The sequence below is a fragment of the Syngnathus scovelli genome, unplaced genomic scaffold (assembly GCF_024217435.2).
Source record: "Syngnathus scovelli strain Florida unplaced genomic scaffold, RoL_Ssco_1.2 HiC_scaffold_41, whole genome shotgun sequence".
NCBI classification, from domain to species: domain Eukaryota; kingdom Metazoa; phylum Chordata; class Actinopteri; order Syngnathiformes; family Syngnathidae; genus Syngnathus; species Syngnathus scovelli.
In genome coordinates, this window is record NW_026061507.1 from 84,730 (window position 1) to 109,538 (window position 24,809).

Genomic DNA, 24,809 nt, shown 5'->3' on the forward strand with positions numbered 1-24,809 from the left:
TCTTTTAACGCGCCACCTTCTTATTTCTTCACCAAAAAGTTTTTGAAGAACTTTAAATTAGAGCAAGAAAATAGTGACATTTTAACAAGTCACAGATCTATGATCTCTGTCGTACAGCGGGAAGTGGTTTGTCCAGTGCTCGGACCCGCATTCGGCGAGCCCACAACAGTTTGGCACAACGTCAACCACCCCGCCCTCTCGAAACAAACTTGTTGGGACCTGTCGTGGATGGTGGCCCATGATGGCCTCCCAGTCAGGTCCGTTATGCACTCCCGGGGCATATCAGCGCTCTCAACGTGCCCCCGACCTGGCTGTGGCGCCCAGGAGTCAGTGTGGCACCTGCTCAGGTAGTTCATGGCTGCCGTATACCTGTGGGCGACCTGCAGTTCCCGGCAAGGGAAGTGTTGAATGCAGACATCAACATCTCAACAGACCCTTCGCACCCAGGTTGCAGCCTGTTTGAACTACTCCCCTCCGGACGCCGTTATAGAGCTCTGTACACTAAAACCAGCAGACACAGAGACAGCTTCTTCCCCCAGGCTGTCGCTCTGATGAACTCACACCACTCTTAGAGTCTCAGAGTCATTACTGTGCAATAACATCCCGCTTTCCACACCTTTTTTGTTTACACTGTTTGTACTATGTGTCCTCTCTGCATCCATTGCAGCCTGGTCATCCTCGAAGAGGGACCCTCCCATCTGTGGTCTCTTCTCAAGGTTTCTCATTTCCCCTAGCTGGAGTTATGAGTTTTTCCTTGCCCTCTTGGGAGTTTAAGATCAGTTTAAGATCAGGGGATGTTTGAGAATATCTTTCATTTTTCACATGTTGTTGTTAGTCACCTAAATGTTGAACAGAGGCTGTGATTTACCGAAGTCAAATTCCTTGTTTGGCACGCTCAAACATGGCGAATAAAAAACTCTTGAATCTTGAATCTTGAACCTTGTACTCTATGGGGTGAGCCCGTTGAAAATCAAGCAAGAAGACTTTACAAAGCAGTGGCTCACTTTTGCTGCCATCAAAGACGCCATGTGGACTTCCAGAAATTTGCTGGTAAGGAGGCACAGACAGACAAGGAAATGATGGAATTGGGCTAAAATGGTGCACGAAAACAGTGTGTATTCACCTTTATATTTTGCTTCATGTAGCCTTATCAAAATGAATAAAACTTCTCTCTGTATGTGCATTCACGTGTAACATTGAAGGAGGTAGATATTTTGTTTCAATATTTAAATAAATACCATCATTGTCTATTAAGACACTAAAAGTTGATGGAACATTTTTTGTAGGGCTGCTGTGTTTTAACAAGGAAAGACTCATGTGCTTATGGATGAAGACGACTTGTACTTGTGATTGTGCTTGTGAACAGTAAAGAGGAGTGCTTGTGCAATTGACAGGGTTGGTTATTGTTTTTTATTTAAAAACAATATTTTTTGCCAAATTACAATAGACTGGCATGTGCCAATTCAAATGGGTCCCACCAGAAGTTAAACTGCATTGATAAACGAAGCCCCTTCGTTAGTCATCACTTTACCGTGGAGGAGGGGTTTGCACGCCCCAATGATCCTAGCAGCCATCTTGTCTGGGGCTTCATGCCCCTGGTAGGGTCATCCATGGCAAACGGATCCTAGGTGAAGGGCCAGACAAAGCACGGCTCTCACAAGCCCCTTATGAAGAAAAACATAAATGGATTTTGTTTTCCCTCGCCCGGACGCGGGTCACCGGGCCCCACATCTGGAGCCAGGCGTGGAGGTGGGGCTCGAAGGCGAGCGTCTGGTGGCCAGGCCTTCGCCCACGGGGCCCGGCTGGGCACAGCCCGAAAAGGAAACATGGGTCCCCCTTCCCATGGGCTCACCACCTGCCGGAGGGGCCAAAGGGGTCGGGTGCAGTGCAAAATGGGCGGCGGAAAAAGGCAGGGACCTTGGCGGACCGATCCCTGGCTGCAGAAGCTGACTCTTGGGACATGGAATATCGCCTCTCTGACTGAAAAGGAGCCCGAGCTGGGCGTGGGAGGAGTTTGGCGAGGCCATGGAGAATGACTTCCGGATGGCTTCGAGGAAATTCTGGTCCACCATCCGGCGTCTCAGGAGGGGGAACCAGTGCACCGTCAACACTGTTTACACTGGAGATGACGTGCTGCTGACCTCGACACGGGACGTCGTGAGTCGGTGGGGAGAGTACTTTGAAGACCTCCTCAATTCCACCGACACGCCTTCCATTGTGGAAACAGGGCCTGGAGACTCTGAGGTGGACTCTCCAATCTCTGGGGTCGAACTCACTGAGGTAATCAAAAAAGTCCTCTGGGGCATGGCCCCGGGGGTGGATGAGATCCGCCCAGAGTTTTTAAAGGCTCTGGATGTTGTGGGACTATCATGGCTGACACGCCTCTACAGCATTGCGTGGACATCGGGGACGGTGCCTCTGGATTGGCAGACTGGGGTGGTGGTTCCCCTCTTTAAGACGGGAGACCGGAGGTTGTGTTCCAACTATAGGGGAATCACACTCCTCAGCCTCCCTGGTAAGGTCTATTCAGGGGTGCTGGAGATGATGGTCTGTCGGGAGGTCGAACCTCGGATTAAGGAGGAGCAGTGTGGCTTTTGTCCTGGCCATGGAACAGTGGACCAGCTCTACACCCTGGGCAGGATCCTCGAGGGGGCATGGGAGTTCGCCCAACCTGTCCACATGTGTTTTGTGGACTTGGAGAAGGGGTTCAATCGTGTCCTTCGGGAAGTTTTGTGGAGGGTGCTTCGGGAGTACGGGGTGCTGAGCCAACTGATAAGGGCGGTTTGGTCCCTGTATCACCAATACCAGAGTTTGGTCCGCATTTCTGGCAGTAAGTCAGATTCTTTCCCAGTGAGGGCTGGACTCTGCCAAGGCTGCCCTTTGTCACCGATTCTGTTCATAATGGTTATGGACAGAATTTCTACACGCAGCCAAGGCGTTGAGGGGGTCCAGTTCTGGGACCTCAGCATTGCGTCTCTGCTTTTTGCAGATGACGTGGTGCTGTTGGCTTCTTCAAGCCGTGATCTCCAGCTCTCACTGGGGTGGTTCGCAGCCGAGTGTGAAGTGGTCGGGATGAGGGTCAGCACCTCCAAATCCGAGGCCATGGTCCTCGGTCGGAAAAGGGTGGGATGCCCTCTCCGGATCGGGGATGAGATCCTGCCCCAAGTGGAGGAGTTCAAGTATCTTTGGGTCTTGTTCACGAGTGAGAGCAGGATGGAGCGCGAGATCGACAGGCGGTTTGGTGCAGCGTCGGCAGTAATGCGAACTCTGTACTAATCCGTCGTGGTGAAGAGAGAGCTGAGACAAAAGGCAAAGCTCTCAATTTACCGGTCGATCTACGCTCCTACCCTCAACTATGGTCACGAGCTTTGGGTCGTGACCGAAAGAACGAGATCCAGAATACAAGCGGCCGAAATGAGTTTCCTCTGCAGGGTGTCCGGGCTCTCCCTTGAGAAGCTTGGTCATCCGGGAGGGACTCGGAGTAGAGCCGCTGCTCTTCTACGGTGAGAGGAGCCAGATGAGGTGGCTCAGGCATCTCATCAGGATGCCTCCTGGACGCCTCCCTTTGGAAGTGTTCCGGACATGTCCCACCGGTAGGAGACCTCGCGGGCGATCCAGGACGTGCTGGAAAGACTATGTCTCTCGGCTGGCCTGGGAACGCCTTGGGATTCCCCGGGTTGAGTTGGATGAAGTGGCTGGGGAGAGGGAAGCCTGGGAGTCCCTCCTAAAGCTGTCTCCCCCTCGACCCAACCCGGATAAGCGGAATAGGATGGATAAATGGATGGATGATAAACGAGGTTTTAAACGTGATTGTCTGTCTGCACTCGGCATAATTTCTCTGTTTATGTGAACATGTTCACACGTGCCGGTATAAATTATGTGAACGTATGATTGTTGCACGGAGTATGATATAGGCGGCTATCCGTTGCAATATTGATATTCTTTCGCAGAGCATCAACAAATTGAGATATACTCTTATTGTTCCTCTCCACGGAAATGGTATACTCTTTATTGTTCCTCTCCACAGAAATCTTTAGTAAAAGGCGAAAGATTTATTCGATCTGAAGAGAAACGAGTGATCTGAAAATCTGAGTCAAAACGGGCCACCCCACTGCTGGTCTCACTAAATTCACAGGCGGTCTCACACTCAAATTGCAGCAACCATTCCTTCTAATACAAACAATAGAAGTTGATGGATTTACTATACTTACAAGGACTCAAGCAAAATAGAATGTTTAAACGAGTATTTTGTGTTCATTAATGTCTCACTTACTTTAAACATTGTTGGCGCACAGGATTGTAGGTATCTGATCGAACACTGATGGCGCTCGTTCTTTCAATTATATTGGGCGTCTATTTTGATTATTGATGGTAAAAACAGTTGTATGTCTTGGTACGTGTACTTTTGGTCTGAGAGAACGGGAAATGATCCCATCCCTGTGTTTTATTTGAAAATTTGTAATTTCATAACTTTATTCAACACAAATCGGGAAACAAAATACGATCGTAATTTCTCAAATGATTTTTCAAACTTCGGAAATGCTCTATGTCTCCCTTGTGTCGCAAATAATTGAGGCTTTTGACGTTGCTGGCATGGTTTGGAGTGTAATTCACCTCCACTGCGTTGGTGGCGTTTGATATTTGACATTAGAAAATATTTCTGTCATTTTACTTTAGAAAGTAAAAGTTGTTTTCTAGAAATCCATACTTGTGATGTATGAGGAACAACAATCGGGCGCATTCTTAAAAAGACAGACCTACAGCCGACAAAAAGGTTTTGATACGTTCATATCATATGACGAGTCAGGAACGTGGTAATTACATATTATTTTGCATTTGCTAATTTGGTGAATACAGTTTAACGAGCAAATGCACAGTGTTAGAGATTCGCTCAGTCCAACTTATTTTGCAAGAACCACACGGGAGACGAGTAAGTCCCTTTAGACACCTGCAGGTGGAGAGTCCATTCGTCGCTGTGCGTACAGCGATGTTCGAATGGAGGTCTGACTCTCGCCTCCTGCAAGAGCATTTTTATTAAGAGAAACAGGGTGGGGGTAAGAGTGGACTGAATAGAGAAAGCCCTTGACCTCTAGTCAAAACATAGCAAGGGGTGTTTTACGACTTTGTGTAGGATGGGACACGCTAGGTGATTTATCACAGGTTGCATTCCAACATAAGCATAAAACTAATCTAGCTAGGTTATTTATTACAGGCTGCATTCCAACATAATCATACGATAAGAATAATCTGGAGAACCCTGACACACAGTTCCAGAGTACAGTTAATTACATAGTCAAAAGCGTTCAGTGTGTCACAGCATCGCAGACTTAAACTCCATGTGCATACTACTGCGCTTAATTTTTGTTTTCATCAGAAAGACCAGAGGAGAGCGCGAACACAGTCCCCCACTACCAGAAATAATGCAGTCAAGATTCACACAGTAGGGGAATTTGCAGAGGTCAGCACAACCGTAGTGCAATGGCTGAGCCTCACATGGGGTGAACCACCTTCTTGATCATGGGCCGACGTCTTTACCGCACACGCCATTTTCAGTCACGGGCTTAATTGCTAAAAACGTGTGGCACACATACACACTCAGTGGATGAAACAGGATTCGTAGAACTGTTTAAGTCAAAGTCAAAGTCAAAGTCAGCTTTATTGTCAATTTGTCCACATGCCGAAGACATACAAAGAAACCGAAATTTCGTTCCCCCCTATCCCATGGTGACAAGACATGGCCCACAACAGACAAACAAGTAAACAAGTATAACAAAAGCGTGCTGAATAAATAATGAATAAATAACACAACAAATAAATAAATAAATAAGAGGAGCAAAAAAAGGAGCAAGTGTGCGTACAGCAGACATTCCAGAAAATAGCGCAACAGTGCCACACGCTACGCAGAAGGGGGTAGCGAGTTCAGGGCCCTAACAGCCTGGAGAAAGAAGCTGTTGGCGAGTCTGGTGGTGCGGGAGCGCAGGCTCCTATACCTCTTCCCAGAGGGCAGAAGGTCAAACAAAGAGTGAGCCGGGTGACTCACATCTCTGGCAATCGAGGTTGCCTTGCGGGCGAGATGGGAGGTGTAAATGTCCTTCAGGGAGGGGAGCGAAGCACCAATAATCTTACCAGCCGTATTCACTATGCGCTGCAGGGCCTTCAAGTTCTGTTCAGTGCAGTTACCACCCCAGACAGCGATGCAACTGGTGAGGACGCTCTCAATGGTGCCACGGTAGAATGTAGACAGGACTGCCTGAGGAGCACATGCACGCCTGAGCTTCCGCAGGAAGTACAGGCGGCGCTGAGCTTTCTTTGCCAGTGACGAGGTGTTTGCGGACCAGGAGAGGTCCTCACTGATGTGCACCCCCAGGAACTTGGTGCAGCTCACCCACTCCACCACAGCACCGTCGATGATCAGCGGCAGGTGTGTTGTGTGACCCTTCCGGAAGTCAACAACGATTTCCTTGGTCTTATTGACGTTCAGCAGGAGGTTGTTGTCCCTGCACCACATGGTCAGAAGGTCAACTTCCGACCTGTACCGAGTCTCGTCGCCCTTCGTGATGAGACCCACCAGAGTCGTGTCGTCAGCAAACTTCACTATGCGGTTGTCGCTGTAGGTCGCAGTGCAGTCATGCGTCAGCAGGGTGAAGAGCAATGGACTAAGCACGCAGCCCTGGGGGCCCCCGTGCATGCATTGCCTTTTTTAACCTGAGAACCCTAAAACTGTATGAATTTGTATTTATTGAAAACGTCCAACATTACCACTGAATAATATTTTTTTTCCTGAACAAGTTTTGAAAATGACAAATATATCAAATAACAATAACATAAACAGTTCACCGCCACACAGCCCCAAGCACCGGCATCGACTTCCAGGCGTGTGGCAGCGTGGACTTCCATCCCTGGAGGTGGCACTTCCAGCCACAGAGGTCGAAGAGAGCTCCATAGAATAGGACCGGGTGTGCGTGAAACATATAATAGTTTTTCAAACCTTCTGTGTCACTCCAAATCATTAAATCCTTCAAACTAGTGGTAGAGTGTCCGCCCTGAGACTGGAAGGTTGTGGGTTCAAACCCCGGCCGGGTCATACCTATAAAAATGGGACCCATTGCCTCCCTGCTTGGCACTCAACATTAAGGGGTGGAATTGGGTGTTAGATCACCAAATGATTCCCGAGCGCGGCACCGCTGCTGCTCACTGCTCCCCTCTCCCCCAGGGGATGGATCAAAATCACACGGGGATGGGTTGAATGCAGAGGACAAATCTCACCACACCCAGATGTGTGTGTGATGATCATTGGGAAAAAAAAACTCTCTGTCCTCTGTGTCACTTACAAGCAAAGCCACTAAAGATGCCGGTAGTACATGGGGCCCTTCGTCATCTTCGTCATCCCGTGATCGAATCCTTTGTCCTTTAAGTAAACAACCGCCGCGCCGCTGATGTCACTTGCAGTTCAAACTACAGTAATCCCTTGCTACATCACGGTTCGTTTATCCATTTTTCGTTTTTTTTTTATTTTGAAAATTTGTGACAAAAAATCACGTATAAGTTGCTCCTCAGTATAAGTCGCCCCCCCACCCAAACTATGAAAAGAAACGTGACTTATAGTCCAGAAAATACGGTAATGACAACACACAATACAACAAAACACAACACAACAATACTTACCTTTCCTTTAAAATCTTTTTCTCTACCTAACACAGACAGATAATGGGAGAATGTGTCACAATGTGAAGGAGATGTATTGGGTAATGCAGAAACAAAATAAAAACTATTATTTAATGTTAGACACATTATCCACTAGGCTACTTTCCTCTTGACATTCATTAAATTGACAACGAAGGGACTTGAACCCCTTAATCTTCTGATCCAGTCAGTTAACTCCACTTGAATCTAGGCTGTAGATTTACTGTATATGCTCAAAAATCATTGCACTGCTATCACTTGTCAGAATTTCCTGTATGGCTATCTGGCCTAATGGATAAGATTTCAAATCTAAACAGGTATTCATGTCTAGTGTATCATCAAATTGAAAGAGGAAAATATGTCACGGTCGGGTGTGGAGCATGGAGCAGGACGACCAAGTGCAGCCCGGACCAGGGTCCACCGAAGCAACTCAAAATACAGACTCGGTAAACTGACATGACCTAAACAATAACTTGACTGACCAGGACGTGAAACAAGAAGACAGCAGGACACGACGGCACCAAGACAGCACGCCAACACCGAACGACAGCAACCAAAACCAAAACCAATGATCCGACAGGGAGAGAGGGGCAGACAGGACTTTTATACACGACAGGTAACGAGAGGCAGGTGGGAACAATCACACTGATCATGGGCACACAGGAGGGGAGGGGCGAGCACACAGACAGAAACCAAGACAGACACATAGTGGAGCAGTTGGGGGCGAGACGTGACAGAACCCCCCCCACAAGGGACGTCTCCCGACGTCCCAAAAAAAAAAAAAACTAGGGGAACCGAACCGCGCCGCACTCGGGCGGCGACTTGGGGAACCGAACCGCGCCGCACTCGGGCGGCGACTTGGGGAACCGAACCGCGCCGCACTCGGGCGGCGACTTGGGGAACCGAACCGCGCCGCACTCGGGCGGCGACTTGGGGAACCGAACCGCACCGCACTCGGGCGGCGACTTGGGGAACCGAACCGCACCGCACTCGGGCGGCGACTTGGGGAACCGAACCGCACCGCACTCGGGCGGCGACTTGGGGAACCGAACCGCACTCGAGCGGTGACTTGGGGGAACCGAACCGCACTCTGGCGGCGACTTCGGGGAACAGATCCGCACTCTGGCGGCGACTGCGGGGACAGATCCGCACTCTGGCGGCGACTGCGGGGACAGATCCGCACTCTGGCGGCGACTGCGGGGACAGATCCGCACTCTGGCGGCGACTGCGGGGACAGATCCGCACTCTGGCGGCGACTGCGGGGACAGATCCGCACTCTGGCGGCGACTGCGGGGACAGATCCGCACTCTGGCGGCGACTGCGGGGACAGATCCGCACTCTGGCGGCGACTGCGGGGACAGAACCGCACTCGGGCGGTGACTGCGGGGACAGATCCGCACTCGGGCGGTGACTGCGGGGACAGATCCGCACTCTGGCGGTGACCTAGGGGACAGAGCCGCACTCTGGCGGTGACCTAGGGGACAGAGCCGCACTCTGGCGGTGACTTCGGGAACAGAACCGCGCTCGGGCGGCGACTTGGGGAACACAACAGCACACGGGCGGCGACTTGGGGAAACAGAACCGCACTCCGCGGAAACTCGGGGAAACACAACCGCACTGGGGCGGCGCCTTGGGAAGTCTGTACCGCGATCGGCGGCCACTCACAAAGTCCGTACAGTGATCGGCGACATTCGGAAGGCGGGGCTGTGCGCGGCGGCAAGAGCCATCACGCGCCGCAGCAGAGGGAGCGGAGCCAGGGACGATCGCGGGTCCGACGCAGCTGGCTTGGATGTCTGGCGACGTTCGCGGGTCCTGCGACGCTGGGGTGGAGCCCGATGGCGGCCGTGAGTCTGATGACGCCGGGGGGGCACTCCGATAGCGGCCGCGGGTCCGGTGTCGCGGCAGCGAAGTCCGACGACGGTCGCAGAGCTGATGGCGCCGGGGGGGAATTCCGATGGCGGCCGTGAGCCCGGCGTCGCTGGAGCAAGATCCGATGGCGGCTGCAAGCCCATGGCGCTGGAACATGCTCGGATGTGGATCGGGCGTCGCAGCGGGAGCTGGTGGTGAAGGGTGGTCCAAGCGCTGGCCGCTGTGATGGTCGGATCATTCTGTCACGGTCGGGTGTGGAGCATGGAGCAGGACGACCAAGTGCAGCCCGGACCAGGGTCCACCGAAGCAACTCAAAATACAGACTCGGTAAACTGACATGACCTAAACAATAACTTGACTGACCGGGACGTGAAACAAGAAGACAGCAGGACACGACGGCACCAAGACAGCACGCCAACACCGAACGACAGCAACCAAAACCAAAACCAATGATCCGACAGGGAGAGAGGGGCAGACAGGACTTTTATACACGACAGGTAACGAGAGGCAGGTGGGAACAATCACACTGATCATGGGCACACAGGAGGGGAGGGGCGAGCACACAGACAGAAACCAAGACAGACACATAGTGGAGCAGTTGGGGGCGAGACGTGACAAAATATAGGTAAACTGTTTTTGTGCTGTTTTGATCTTTGTTGTGGTGACCCCAAATGTCAGTGACAAAAGCCAAAAGAAAGAGGCACATTTTTCATCTGATGTACAATTTTTAATTTGTTTCTCTTGACTCCAGTTGAGCAACCTGTGCTTGCTGATATTCACAATCCCTGCTTACTTTGCTGCCCTACCCCTTAAAAGAAGAAAAAGTTATTTTAGTCTGAGCAACCTGCTCCCTACTGAAAATAGGGTTTTCAACTAAGGTTTCCAACTAGGACTAGGGTTTCCAACTAGGGCTAGAGTTAGGGTTAGGGCTAGTTTGGACTAGGTATATAAAAAGTCTGCCCCACCTGAGGACCGAACTCTTGACCTTTAGATTGTGAGACTGGCATGCTAGCACCTGCATTAATGAGGCTGTGCATTTACAGTTTTACAATTCTTTTTTACTGTAAAATTGATCCAACCACCGGCCATTTCAATCAAACTGAACTTCACAGAAAGATAAAGTGACTTTTAGTCTGAGCATTCTGAAACTAGGGTTTCCAACTCGGGTTAGGGAAGCCAACTAAGGTTTCAAATTGTGGCCAGGGTTTCCAACTGGGGCTTCCAACGAGGATGAGGGTTTCCAATTCGGGCTAGAGTTAGGACTATATAAAAGTGTGCCCTGTGTGAGGGTTGAATTTACGACCTCCAGATTATGAGACTGACACACTACCACTTCCGCGAACGAGGCTATGCATTTGCAATTTGTGCAATTGTTTTTTACTGTAAAATTGATTCAACCACCGCCCATTTTGATCAAACTTAACTAGGCTAGGGCTAGGATTTCCAACTAGGACTAGGGTTTACAGGTAGGGCTAGATTTAGGGTTGGAATATATATAAATCATGCACCGTGTGAGGATCAAACTCTCGACTTTCAGATTACGACACTGACGCGCTACCGCCTGCGCCAACGAGAATTTGTGGCACCTGTCTTAAAATTCTATTTTACTGTAAAATTGATTCAACCACCGGCCATTTCCATCAAACTGAACTTCATCAAAAGAAAAAGGTACTTCTGTCTGACCATTCTCAAAGTTGGGTTTCCAACTGGGGCTAGGGTTTCCAACAAGGGCTCGAGTTAGGGTTAGGACTAAATAAGACATAGCCCCATGTGAGGGTTGAACTCACGACTTTCAGTTTACTAGACTGACGCGCTACCGCCTGCGCTACCGAGGCCATGAATAGTTGGTTTTACAGAGCTATTTTACTGTAAAATTGATTCAACCACTGGCCATTTCAATTAAACTCAACTTCACAGACAGTAAACCTTATTCTATGTATTATTTATTATTCTTTTCTATACTGTCAGAAAGGTTTTGGTTTCTGATTTCTTTTTTGTTGTGCTGACTCCCCCCCAATCTCCATTTTCAGTGCAACAAAGTGACAAAAACCAAAAGAAAAAATGCTTTCTCTATTGCACACTAGAGCCAGCATTTCCAACTAGGGCTAGGGTTTCCAACTAGGGTTCCAACTCCGGGTAGGGTTTCAAACTAGGAATTCCAACTGGGGCAAGGGTTTCCAATTAGGGTTTCCAACTCGGGCTGGGGTTTCCAACTAGAGACAACATTGGACAGCTGCCACTTGTTGGGAACCTTTAAATGTTTAGTCTTATCAACGAATGTGTTTCAGAGGCCAGATTTAAAACGTGGCTTCTGGTTTTCGTGAACCAAACCCATTAAAAAAAGTGAAAGAATGAAACAGTTCTTAATAGGAGAAGCCTGGTTAGCTCAGGTGGTAGAGCATGCAAGTCTTAATCTCAGGGTTGTGGGTTCTATCCCCATATTGGGCAGCCCACACTTGTCGGGAACCTTTGATTCTTTAGTCTTATCAATAGATGTGTTTCAGAGGCCACACTTAAAACATTTCTCTATTTCCCCTAACCCATTCAAAAAAAATGAAAAAATGAAACAATTCCAAGGTCGAAAAGCCTGGTTAGCTCAGTGGGGAGAACATGCGACTCTTAAACTCAGGGCCGTGGGTTCGGTTCCCACATTGGGCATCCTTGCTTGTTGGGAACCGTTAAACAGTCTTATCAAGGCCACACTGAAAACATGGAGTATTTCACATGGCGATGTGGCCTAATGGATAAGGCACCTGACTTCGGATCAGACGATCCCTTTCATAGTCAATTTAACGTGTCATGCTTTGAAATCAAAAACTTGACTTCAGTCTGAACCAACTCTTGACTGATTGATTGAACTTTATTCATCCCACAGCAGGGAAATTCACTTGTCACAGCAGCGCATATCAGTGCAATAATAATACGAGTGCAAGAATAAAACAAGTGCCAGAATTACAAAAAAGGGTAAATAACAGACAAGGATAAACACAAGTGCTGCTAGTAGAGACGAAACACATTCATTTTATCAGGCGGCATGCATGTTGTAAAGTCTGACAGCAGAGGGAATGAAGGACCTGAGGAACCGTTCCTTCCTACACCGAGGGTGCAAAAGTCTGCCGCTAAAGGAGCTGCTCAGGAACCGCACACTCTCATGGAGGTGGTGAGAGGTGTTGTCCATGATGGATTTAAGCTTAATCAACGTCCTCCTCTCACCCACAACCTCAATGGAGTCCAGGGGACAGCCCAGAACAGAGCTCGCTCTTCTGAGCATCTTATTCAGTCCCCCCCTGTCCCGGTCACTACTGCCCCCACCCCAGCAGACCACAGCGTAGATGATGGCCGAGGCCACCATAGAGTCATAGAAGGTCCGGAGGAGAGCCCTGCACACACCGAAGGACCTCAGTCTCCTCAGCAGATGGAGGCGACTCTGGCCCTTTTTGTACAGGATATGGGTGTGATCAGTCCAGTCCAGTCCAGTTTGTTGTTAAGGCGAACACCCAGGAATTTGTAGTTCTCCACTACCTCACTGTCCGATCCCTGGATGTTCATTGGAGTGAAGATGGGTGCTGTCCTCCCGAAGCTCACAATCAACCCCTTCGTCTTGCTGGTGTTGTTCACCTGATGCTGGTTGAGCTCACACCAGCTGACAAAGTCCTTGATGACCAACCTATATTCCAGATCGTTCCCCTCTGCGACATTTCAAACAATGGCCATGTCGTCGGAGAACTTCTGGATTTGGCAGTGTGCGGTGTCGTGGGTAAAGTCTGACGTGAACAGGGTGAAAAGGAAAGGAGCACCCTACCCTGGGGGACACCAGTGCTGCAGTGCACCACGTCGGACTCACTGCGATGTAACCTCACAAACTGCGGCCGGTCGGTGAGGAAGTCCGTTGTCCATGCAGTCAGGCACTGGTCCACACCCGCCTTCTCCATCTTCACCCTAAGCAGTGACGGCTGGATGGTGTTAAAAGCGCTGAAGAAAACAAAGAACATGATCTTCCCAGTGCTCCTGTTGTCCTCCAGGTGAAGCAGTGTTCTGTGCAGTAAATAAATCAATGCATTGTCCACCCCAACACCAGGCAGGTAAGCAAACTGCAGGGGGTCCAGCTGCGCTCCCACGAGTGAACGCAGGTGACCCAGGATGATCCTCTTCATAGTCTTCATCAGGTGGGAAGTCAAGGCAATAGGCCTGAAGTGGTTAGGCTCCTTGGGGCATGGCACCTTTGGTACAGGGACCACGCAGGAGGTCTTCCACAGTACTGGGACCTTGTTCAGGCTCAGGCTTAGGTTGAACAGGTACCTGACCACACCACTCAGCTGGTCCGCACAATCCCTGAGCAGTCTCGGCCAGATGCCGTCTGGGCCCGGGGTCTTCCCTGCTTTGATCTTTCTGAAGTGAACCTGAAGATCTGTAAAGAAGAGGGGGATGTCGGAAGACCGGGGTGATGGAGTGGAGACAGGAGACAGAAGAGTGACTCCGGGGGAGGGGGTTGGTGAGCTGGCGGGGGGGCTGGAGTGTCGAAGGTGGTAGAAAAAGATGCGGAGCGAGGTGAAGGGGTGGGGGGGAGGCGGAATCAAATCTGTTGAAGAACAGATTGAGTTCATGCACCTGTTGGATTTTGTCCACAATTTAGGGAGTGCACTATCTGCGCCTCACGGCAAAAGTCATTGCCAATCACCAGTTATCCAATTTACTCACTGTGTGCTCGTTTGATTTCTTCAGATTTAGGAAAATGCTAAGACACTGAAGCAGAAATTAGACTTACACAGGTTGGTTGAGTTCAATCACAATTCTTGTTCAGAAAGCTCTGTCTTCAGGAAAGTACAATACAGCGCTGGGCCTTTCAAGAGCGCAAAGTCTCCATTCAGAAAAGGCCACCTTCAAGGTTCTTTGGTCAGCTTATATTCAGTCGGCCAGTGTGGGCCGAGTTTGATGGGTGATGAGTCTTTGGGGTGGGGCAAGTTCACAGGAGAGTTTGATTCCATGGGAGTGGGTGCTGGTTCGGTGAGAGCTGGTTCCGTGGGGTTGGGTGCTGATTATGGGAGATTCGATTTGTGGGGGCTGTTGTTGTCCTTTCCGTCTTTCAGCCTTGACGATCGTCTTTGGCTTGGCTGTCTCCCTCTGGCACCTGCTGGTTTTATCTCCAAGTGACCTTCCTGTAAACATTCTTGCACATATACTGTTCCACCTCATCCATTCATCATTCTTTCAATTTTGTCATTTTGTACGGAATTATGTGAGCTTTTGGCTGTGACATCATCTACCTATTTATTAATGTTCCCTGACCATGCAAAGTTTGTACTCACCACTTACCATGTTTTTGTTTGTTTGTTCTTTTGATCTCCATGTACTTGCTTACGTCATCATATTCTTAGTTTAATCATGCTTTCAACCATATCTTTTCTTTGTTAGGCAAAATATTTCCCTCTGTCCAGAACGTTCAGTAGTAATCGAAAACTGGTGTCTAGAATTAGTCAAAACATAAGATACAATCAAGTACTGAACATTTTTAGACGACTTTGGCAGTGTCCGTGATTTAGAAAATCATCAGGCATGCATTGAACAGTTCCTTAAGGGTCATTAAGCTATTCAGGCAATATATCAAAAAACATTTGTTATTTCAAAGTGCTCAGAAATATATATATCAGATCATAAAGTTATAAAAACCTTTCTCATTACCACTTATCAAAAATGTCTAGTTATGTCTGTAAGGGAACGGACAGTACAGCCAAGTGCGTAGCGACGGACTTTATTGGAGAAGGGGATGATGGGAACAGCGGGCGCTGGAGCGGCGATCGGGCTGGAGAGGACAAACGATTCTGCGGGGGTTCCAAGTAGTCAAGCGGGTCCGTAGCTTCGGGACTGATGAGCAAGGCAGCATCAAGGGACAGACTGACACTCAGGTCTGCGCTGGCGGCGCTGATATAGTGCTGTCCATGAGCCCGTGGCAGGTGACGGCGATTCCATTGACAGGGGGGCGTGGTCCTGTCGCCGGTGGCACCAGCACGTGACAGAACCCCCCCCACAAGGGACGGCTCCCGACGTCCCCAGGAACCAAAAACAAAACAAAAAAAACAAAAAAGGAAGGCAATTCCCCGGGCGACCAGGTGGGGGGGTCAGCACACCGCCGAAACGGGAGCAGAAGACCCCGGTACCGGCGGGCAAGACCTCCCCTCGTCCCTCCTCGGGCGCCCGCGCCGAGGACCCGGTTGGTCCGGATGGCAGCGATGGAACTCCGTGATGAGCGAACGGTCGAGTATCCAGCGGCTCGGAACCCAGGAGCGGTGCGCGTCGTCATAACCCTCCCAGTCCACGAGGTATTGGAGACCACGACCGCGCCGCCGCGATCGGAGCAGGGAGCGGACAGCGTAAGCCGGGCCCCCCTCAACGAGCTGGGGCGGCGGCGGCGGAACGGGCGCCGGCGCCAACGCGCTCTCATGGATGGGCCGCACACGGGACACGTGGAACGTGGGGTGAACCTTCAGGGACTCTGGAAGGAGAAGACGGACTGCGGCCGGGCCAATCACCTTCTGAATAGGGAACGGTCCAACAAAGCGGGGCGCCAGTTTGCGGGATCCTGCTCGCAGCGGCAAATCCCGCGTCGAGAGCCACACACGCTGCCCCACTCTGTACTCCGGAGCCGGTGTCCGGTGCTTGTTCGCCTGGCGGGCGTAGCCTGAAACAGAGCGGAGAAGAGTGACCCGGGCCCTCGCCCAGGCGCGATGACAACGGCGGACACAAGCCTGGGCCGACGGGCACGCCGCACCACGCTCCTGGTGGGCGAACAAGGGTGGCTGGTACCCGAAGACGCAGTGGAAAGGCGAAAGTCCAGTAGCCGAGCTGGGGAGGGAATTGTGAGCGTACTCTACCCAGGGAAGCTGTTGGACCCACCCGCGCTGGTCCCCGGCGGCCATGCATCGGAGAGACCTGCCCAGTTCCTGGTTCAGGCGCTCCGCTTGACCGTTGGACTGAGGGTGAAACCCCGAGGAGAGGCTGGCCGTGGCGCCGAGGAGTCGGCAGAACTCCGTCCAGAAGGTGGAAGCGAATTGAGGTCCTCGGTCTGACACGATGTCCTGTGGGAGACCGTGGTGGCGAAACACCTCCCGCACCATGATGGACGCCGTCTGCTTCGCAGATGGGAGCTTAGGCAGAGGGATGAAATGCGTCATTTTGCTAAAACGGTCCACCACCGTGAGGACCACCGTGTTTCCCTCAGAGGGGGGGAGGCCCGTGACAAAGTCGATCGACAGGTGAGACCAGGGACGCTGGGGGACCGGCAAGGGTTGAAGCAGCCCGGCCGGAGGACGAGTAGACGTCTTGTAGCGGTTACAAATTGAGCAGGCTCTGACGTAATCGCTGGTGTCCACTTGCCAGGTGGGCCACCAGAAACGCTGTGCCACCACGTACCTCGTGCGTGCCGCGCCGGGATGACAGGCCAGGCGTGAGTCGTGCGCCCATTGCAGCACGGACGACCGCAGACCTTCAGGGACGAACAGGCGACCCTCCGGGCAGTTGCTGGGGCCGGGTTGATCGCGTGATGCGGCTTCCACTTGGCGTTCGATCTCCCATGTAAGAGCCGCCACCCGAACTGAGCTCGGGAGGATAGTGGGAGGCGGACCCTGTCCCTCCTCCCCCCCAGGAAACAAACGCGACAGGGCGTCCGCCTTCGCGTTACGGGAACCCGGTCTATAGGAAAGAGAGAACTCAAACCGGTCAAAGAACAGAGCCCACCGTGCTTGTCTTGCGTTCAGCCTCTTGGCCGATCGCAGATACTCCAAGTTGCGGTGGTCGGTCCAGACGATGAACGGAGTGGTGGCGCCCTCCAGCCAATGCCGCCACTCCTCCAAGGCCAACTTGACGGCGAGGAGCTCCCGATTCCCGATGTCATAGTTTCGTTCCGAGGCCGACAGACGGCGAGAAAAGAAGGCGCACGGGTGGAGGCGATCGTCTTGGTGGCTACGTTGAGACAGCACCGCCCCGACACCCACGTTCGAGGCGTCCACCTCTACCACGAACTGTCTGTCGGGATCGGGAACCCTGAGGATGGGAGCGGATGTGAACCTCCTCTTAAGCTCCTGAAATGCCCGTTCTGCCCGTTCCGTCCATTTGTACGGGGAGGCGGGGCTGGTAAGGGAGGTGAGGGGCGCGGCCACTGTGCTGTATCCACGGATAAAACGGCGATAAAAGTTCGCGAACCCTAAGAACTATTGCAGTCGCTTGCGTGTTTCGGGAACAGGCCATGACGTGACCGCTTGCACCTTCCCAGGGTCCATCTCGATGGATCCCTCACGCACCACATAGCCGAGGAATCTGACAGAGGAGGCGTGGAACTCGCACTTCTCCGCCTTCACGTAGAGCGAATTCTCAAGGAGACGGCGCAGCACCGCCCGTACATGCTTGATGTGCTCAGGGAGCGAGCGTGAGAAAATGAGGATGTCGTCTAAATAAACGAACACAAATTTGTCCAGCATGTCTCGTAGCACGTCATTAATCAGTGACTGGAAAACCGCTGGGGCGTTGGTGAGCCCAAACGGAACCACCAAGTACTCGTAGTGTCCGCTCGGGGTGTTGAAAGCCGTCTTCCACTCGTCTCCCTCCCGGATGCGGATTAGGTGGTAGGCGTTGCGAAGATCCAGCTTGGTGAAAATGGTGGCTCCCTGAAGGCTCTCGAAGGCGGAAGACAGAAGAGGCAGAGGGTATCGGTTCTTCACAGTGATCTCGTTTAGTCCCCGGTAGTCGATACACGGGCGTAGCGTGCCCTCCTTCTTCTTCACGAAGAAGAACCCCGCTCCCGCAGGTGAAGAGGACGGTCGTATGATACCGGCTGCCAGGGACTCCCGGATGTATTCCTCCATAGCCCGGCGCTCAGGAGCGGACAGGGAGTAGACGCGTCCTTTGGGAGGGAAGGTGCCGGGTAACAGCTCGATAGCGCAGTCGTAGGACCGGTGTGGAGGAAGAGAAGTGGCCCTGGCTTTACTAAAAACCTCCTTGAGCTCGTGATAAAACGCTGGGACATTGGGGATGTCGGGACTGTACCTCGGCGGGGCTCTGCTGAGTGGGCTGGTGGCCGCCTTCAGGCACGCCTGATGGCAGCGTTCGCTCCACTGCCGAACAACCCCCACCTCCCAGTCCAGCACCGGGTTGTGCTGCCGCAACCAAGGGTGCCCCAGTATGAGCTGCTGTCCTGGGAGGGAGAGAAGAAAAAACGGGATGGTCTCGTGGTGATTGCCCGAGAGCAATAACTTAATTGGTTCCGTCACGAAAGCCACCTCGCCGATCAGACGGCCATCAATGGCACGTGCGGGAATAGACGGGCTCAGAGGGAGGAAGCCGACACCCCACTTGCGTGCCAGGCTAATGTCCATGATGTTCCCCTCCGCGCCGGAATCCACCAAGGCCGCCACGTTCTGGTCGCCCGCCGCGAGCTGGACGCGTGCCTGTAGCGTGAGCGTGCTGGGGCTGGGAGAGCCGGTGCTGGTCGAGCTCACGCGGATCCCCCGACGCCGCGTGAGCTCCGGCCTCTTTAACGGGCACCCCGCCACCCGATGGCCCCCCTCCCCACAGTAAAAACACAAGCCCAGTGAGGGGCGTCGACGGTGCTCCTCCGAGGGAACCCGAGCCCCTCCCAGATCCATGGGCTCGGCGGGTGGTGTGGTTGGCGGGTCCCCAGCAGACGGAGGAATGTGACCACACGGGTTTCGCGGGGACCTCCTCTCCCGATCGCGCCGCCGCGTCTGGATCCGCCGGTCTACTCGGGCCGCCAAGTCCATCGCGCCCCTCAGGGTTCGCGGGCGATCGTACGCAACCAGTCCATCTTTCATGTACTCAGCGAGTCCGTTTAGGAAGGTGCTAACGAGCGCCGGCGTGTTCCATCCGCTGCTGCCGGCCAACGTCTGGAACTTAAGGGCGTACTCTGCGACCGATCGGCTACCTTGACGCAGCGTCGCCAGTTCCTCGGCGGCGTCCTCGGCGGCGGATCCCAGGTCGAACAGGCGGAGCAATTCCTCCGCGAAGGCGTCGAAGGAATCGCAAGCCGGGGCCATCCTTTCATATTCGGCCAGGCCCCACAGCCGCGCCTCGCCCGTGAGGTGGGTTAGGACGAACCCGACCTTGGCTGATTCCGACGAAAACGTGATTGGCTGGAGGCTGAACATTATGCGGCAGTTCGTCACGAATGCCCTCACGTGCTTGGGATCGCCGTTAAACTTCTCGATGTTGCCAAGGCGGGGCTCCGGGACGTCCACGAGCGTCCTGGCCTCGGCAGACGAGCGGTGCGGGGGTACCGTGACAGCCGGGGACGCAGCCACCGACAGTCTCTGGAGGGCTTGGGCCATCTCCTGCTGCTGTAGCTGTTGCTGCTGACCAACCTTGATCAGGTGCCGGATGTCGGCAGACGGGCTGCTGACGGCGGTCTCGGCTCGCTCCAGTCGACTCAATGCCGTCTCGTCGTTCGCTGGCTGCATAGCGTTGGTCAGTCTGTACTGTAAGGGAACGGACAGTACAGCCAAGTGCGTAGCGACGGACTTTATTGGAGAAGGGGATGATGGGAACAGCGGGCGCTGGAGCGGCGATCGGGCTGGAGAGGACAAACGATTCTGCGGGGGTTCCAAGTAGTCAAGCGGGTCCGTAGCTTCGGGACTGATGAGCAAGGCAGCATCAAGGGACAGACTGACACTCAGGTCTGCGCTGGCGGCGCTGATATAGTGCTGTCCATGAGCCCGTGGCAGGTGACGGCGATTCCATTGACAGGGGGGCGTGGTCCTGTCGCCGGTGGCACCAGCACGTGACAATGTCTTCTTTATTGATTTGGTGTGTAGGTATAATTATATGTTTAAAATGTTTCTTTTATTTATTTAATATGTGAATATACTTGTCTGCTTATGTACTTTATTCAATGAGGTTTGAGCCAGGGCTGTGGACTCGGTCGGATTTTTGCACCGAGTCCGGCCTCTTGACCACCGAGTCCGAGTCCGGGTCCCAGTCCGGCTGTCAATTTTTTCCGTTAATTCATGTGACTGCTTCGTCTTTAGTCAAGGCTAATTTAGATCAAAATCTATCAGAACGAACGCAACTGCTTTCACACTGGCTGGTTCGGCTTATATAGGATCCCTTGCTGAGAGGGCGGACGTAAAAGTGAGGCGACGTTCCAATCGGACGTCGGATCGATAACATTTTCCCTGCCCCACCGGAGTTGTGCTAGTTCATAACGTAGATCACTCGAGGCATAGTCATAAATGTACGGTTGACAATTTAACCGATAGAAGTGGATACATTGGAACATAACCTACACTCTAATATATTATTTGACATGGTATTAAATGCGTGGCTTTACAAAAATGGTCATTGAAGCCCACCCTTAGCCCTGAGTGCCATTGGCATGAGGCAAAACGCTTGAAAACACTCTTGCCCAATTAAATAACCATTCTGAAACACGGGACATGTAAGATAATATTTTTTAATCATTAATTACACCATTATAGCTCAGACATTTATCTAAACACAAATAATTAGTGACGACCCCACAACTATCGAAACACATCAATGATATAAGCTGGGTGACATAATCGTCCTTGACATTGGTACATAATGTAAACATTAGCCTAAGTGCAACTCAACGTGGCCGCATTGATCGTAAGCAGGGCTGTGGACAGTATTCCTACTCGCATTCTGAGCAGCATGATGAAAATAAAATTGAACGTGATTTTTTTATTGTCGGACTCGGTGGACTCGGTCAAAATCAGCACCGAGTCTGAGTCCGAGTCCGGCAAAAATGACAGAGTCCGACCGAGTCCAAGTCCAGGAATATAGGTACGTTTTGTGTGCCAAATCTTCATTACAGCCAATAGCAGATTTCTGATTAAAGGTACAAAAAGAAAAGCAATGACTATGTGTGTCCGCTGGTTCTTCTCTGCAACACAGGAAGTTTGCATTCACTACAGTTGTGCCCATCGGCAAAAGGCAGCCCCCAACTACCACATGAGTAGCCGACAGGCCTGTTCTAAAACAACTCACTGATGAGGACGTATTATTTTCAAGGAATGTTCTAGAAGTAATCGTTGTTAAAAAAAAAAAACACATGATGGTGGTTCTTGGAGATCACTGTTTATATATACACACACAAATATATATATTGAGTCTAGGGAGACAAATACACCGCAAACTGTGGGTAGGTGTCAGGTGATGAGCCACAGAAAAAAATCACAGTTGCCACAGAAAGATGACAAGCCTCATTTTGAAGCAGAGCTAAACATCAGGGATGAGAACGGCAAATGAAAAAAAACACTGATATATTGATCAAAACCAGAGCACATTTCTTGGCTTGCTTATCCGAGTCGACAGCATAGACATGGAGACTTTCAAGGCAAGTTACCCCAAGTTGCGCAGCGGTCTGGGTTAGCTACAACAAACATACACCATAAAGGTCAAGCCAGGTGCCGTGCCATATTCAGTAAAAAAAACCAGGAGGATTCCACTACCACTGGTGGGTGAAGTCAAGAGAGAGCTCCAGCGCATGGAAGCTCTGGGCGTCATTAGTCGGGTGAAGGAGCCAACTGATTGGTGTGCCGGCATGGTGGTCGTGCCCCAAAAGGACAAAAGCAGCATTTGAAGACCTAAAGAAAGCTCTGTCCTCTCCTCCGGTGCTGGCTATGTATGACCCGGGCAGAGACACCAAAGTATCTGCTGATGCATCATCATATGGGTTGGGGGGCGTAATTCTTCAGAAATGAGGGGAAGGATGGAAGCCTGTGTCTTACGCATCACGGTCACTCACTCCAACTGAGCAACGATACACACAGGTGGAGAAGGAAGCTCTGGGCCTCACATGGGCCTCACATGGGCCTGTGAACGGTTTCGGGATTTCCTCATTGGAAAGGAGTTTTGCCTGGAGACCGACCATAAACCCCTTCTCATCCTGCTTGGAGCCCAAGCACTGGATCTTTTGCCACAGAGAATCCAGGGTTTCAGGATGAGGGTGATGCGCTACTCATACTCCATCGTGCACGTACCAGGAAAGTCGCTTTGGACAGCAGACACACTTTCACGTGCAACCTGTAAAATGACGCATGTCCACTGATGACCAGGAGCTGATGGAGAGCACAAACATATTTGTGGACTGTGTCACTGAGAGTCTACCTGTCAGCTCATCATATACAGAAAACCTGAAAGAGCAGTTGAAAGCCGACAGTGTCTGCTCGCGTGTCATGACCATGTGCATGGAAGGATGGCCAGCACATGCAAAACAGGAACCAGCGCTAAAAAATGACTGGCCGGAGCGAGCCACATTAACAGTGAAAGATGCTAAAGGACACACGACTGGTAATACCTTCCGCAATGAGGAACGACGTGCTGTTCAAATTACACGAAGGACACTTAGGTGTCCTGGAATGTAAATCACGTGCACGTCAATCTGTGTGGTGGCCGGGACTCAGCCAGCAAGTGAACAAAATGGTACTGAACTGCAGGACATGCATACAAGAGCGACACAACCCAAAAGAGGCACTCGTGCCATCAGGGTGCCCTGAAAGACCTTGGCAAAAGTTAGGAACAGACCTTTCTACACAAGAGGCAGAATAATCCTCTAAGGCAGTGGTTCTTAACCTTTTTGGAGGTACCGAACCCCATCAGGTCCATATGTGCATTCAACAAACCCCTCTTTGGGGGGCGAGTTAAACGAACCCCATCAGTTTCATGTGCACATTCACCGAACCCCTCTATATAGGGGGGGATGACATACCAGCAAATCAGTGTGACTTCTGCTGTTGCCTTTGCAAGAACAGTTCAGATATGCGTTATCACGAATTTACACGATATTCAGGTGTGTTCAGCCATCCGTGGGCGGGGGGGCGGGGGGGGGGGGGGGTAGCGGGGCGGGGGCGGGGCAATGACATACCAGCTCTGCCGAACCCCTGAAGCCGACTCACCTAACCCCTAGGGTTCGATCGAACCCAGGTTAAGAACCACTGCTCTAAGGTCTGACGAGACAAAGGCAGTCTACCCTATGATCCCTGGAAAAAGGGAGATGTGGTATTATCGTATGTTGAAACTATAATATTCTATAGTTTGTTATTGGAGGTCTCAAATAATGTTGACAGTTGGGGGCTCTGTGGTGCGCCAGGGGCATTGTACTGCTATGTAAGACATGAGTGGGGAGAAAATAAAAAGTTGCTGAATAAAGAAGTTGCATTCGTGTTCATCTCTACTCCGTATAAACACAACAGTCGTGGACTGCGTTCGCGCTCTCCCCTGGTCTTTCTGATTAAAACAAAAATCACACGCAGTCGTACGTACATGGAGTTTAGGTCTGCGGTGCTGTGACACACTGAATGCTTTTGAGCATGTTATTAACTGTACTATGGAACTGTGCATTTGCTTGCTAAACTGTATTAACCAAATTAGTCAATGCAAAATAATATGGAATTACCACGTTCCTGACTCGTCATATGATATGAACGTATCAAAACCTTTTTGTCGGCTGTAGGTCTGTCTTTTTAAGAATACGCCCGATTGTTGTTCCTCATACATCTCAGTATAGATTTCTAGAAAACAACATTTACTTTCTAAAGTAAATTGACAGATTTATATTCAAATGTCAAATATCGAACGCCACCATCACAGTGGAGGTAAATTACACTCCAAACCATGCCAGCAACGAGAAAAGCCTCAATTATTTGCGACACGAGAGATATAGAGCACTTCTGAAATTTGAGAAATCATTTGAGAAATTACGATCGTATTTTGTTTCCCGATTTGAATAAAGTTATGAAATCACACGTTTTCAAATAAAACACAGAGATGGGATCATTTCCCATTCTCTCATACCAAAAGTACACGTACCAAGACATACAACTGTTTTTACCTTCAATACTCATAATAGACGCCCAATCGATAGGTGACGCTGTTTGAAAGAAGGTTTGATCAGGTACCTACAATCCTGTGCGCCAAAGATGTTTAAAGTAAAAAAGACATTAATGAAAACAAAATACTTGTTTAAACCTTCTATTTAGGTTGAGTCCTTGTAAGTATAGTAAATCTATCAACGTCTATTGTTTGTATTAGAAGGACTGGTTGCTACAATTTGAGTGTGAGACCGCCTGTGAATTTGGTGAGACCAGCAGTGACGTGGCCCGTTTTGACCCAGATTATCAGATCTCTCTTTCTTTTCAGATGGAATAAATCTTTCGCCTTTTACTAAAGATTTCCGTGGGGAGGAACAATAAGAGTCTATCTCTACCCATTCTCACCAACGGTTTGTTAGA

At 51.0% G+C, this 24,809-nt stretch overlaps 2 non-coding genes and 1 pseudogene across 2 annotated transcripts; 1 reads left to right on the forward strand and 2 right to left on the reverse strand.

Annotated features, from left to right (window-relative positions):
- Positions 1–3,994: 3,994 nt before the first annotated feature.
- On the reverse strand, positions 3,995–4,079 carry LOC125967994 (U5 spliceosomal RNA; annotated as a pseudogene).
- A 1,301-nt stretch (positions 4,080–5,380) lies between these two features.
- LOC125967999 (U1 spliceosomal RNA) lies at positions 5,381–5,546 on the reverse strand. Its single transcript, XR_007480992.1, has one exon. It is a non-coding gene; the product is annotated as a U1 spliceosomal RNA (small nuclear RNA).
- A 19,153-nt stretch (positions 5,547–24,699) lies between these two features.
- On the forward strand, positions 24,700–24,809 carry LOC125967996 (U5 spliceosomal RNA). The gene has a single exon (XR_007480989.1). It is a non-coding gene; the product is annotated as a U5 spliceosomal RNA (small nuclear RNA).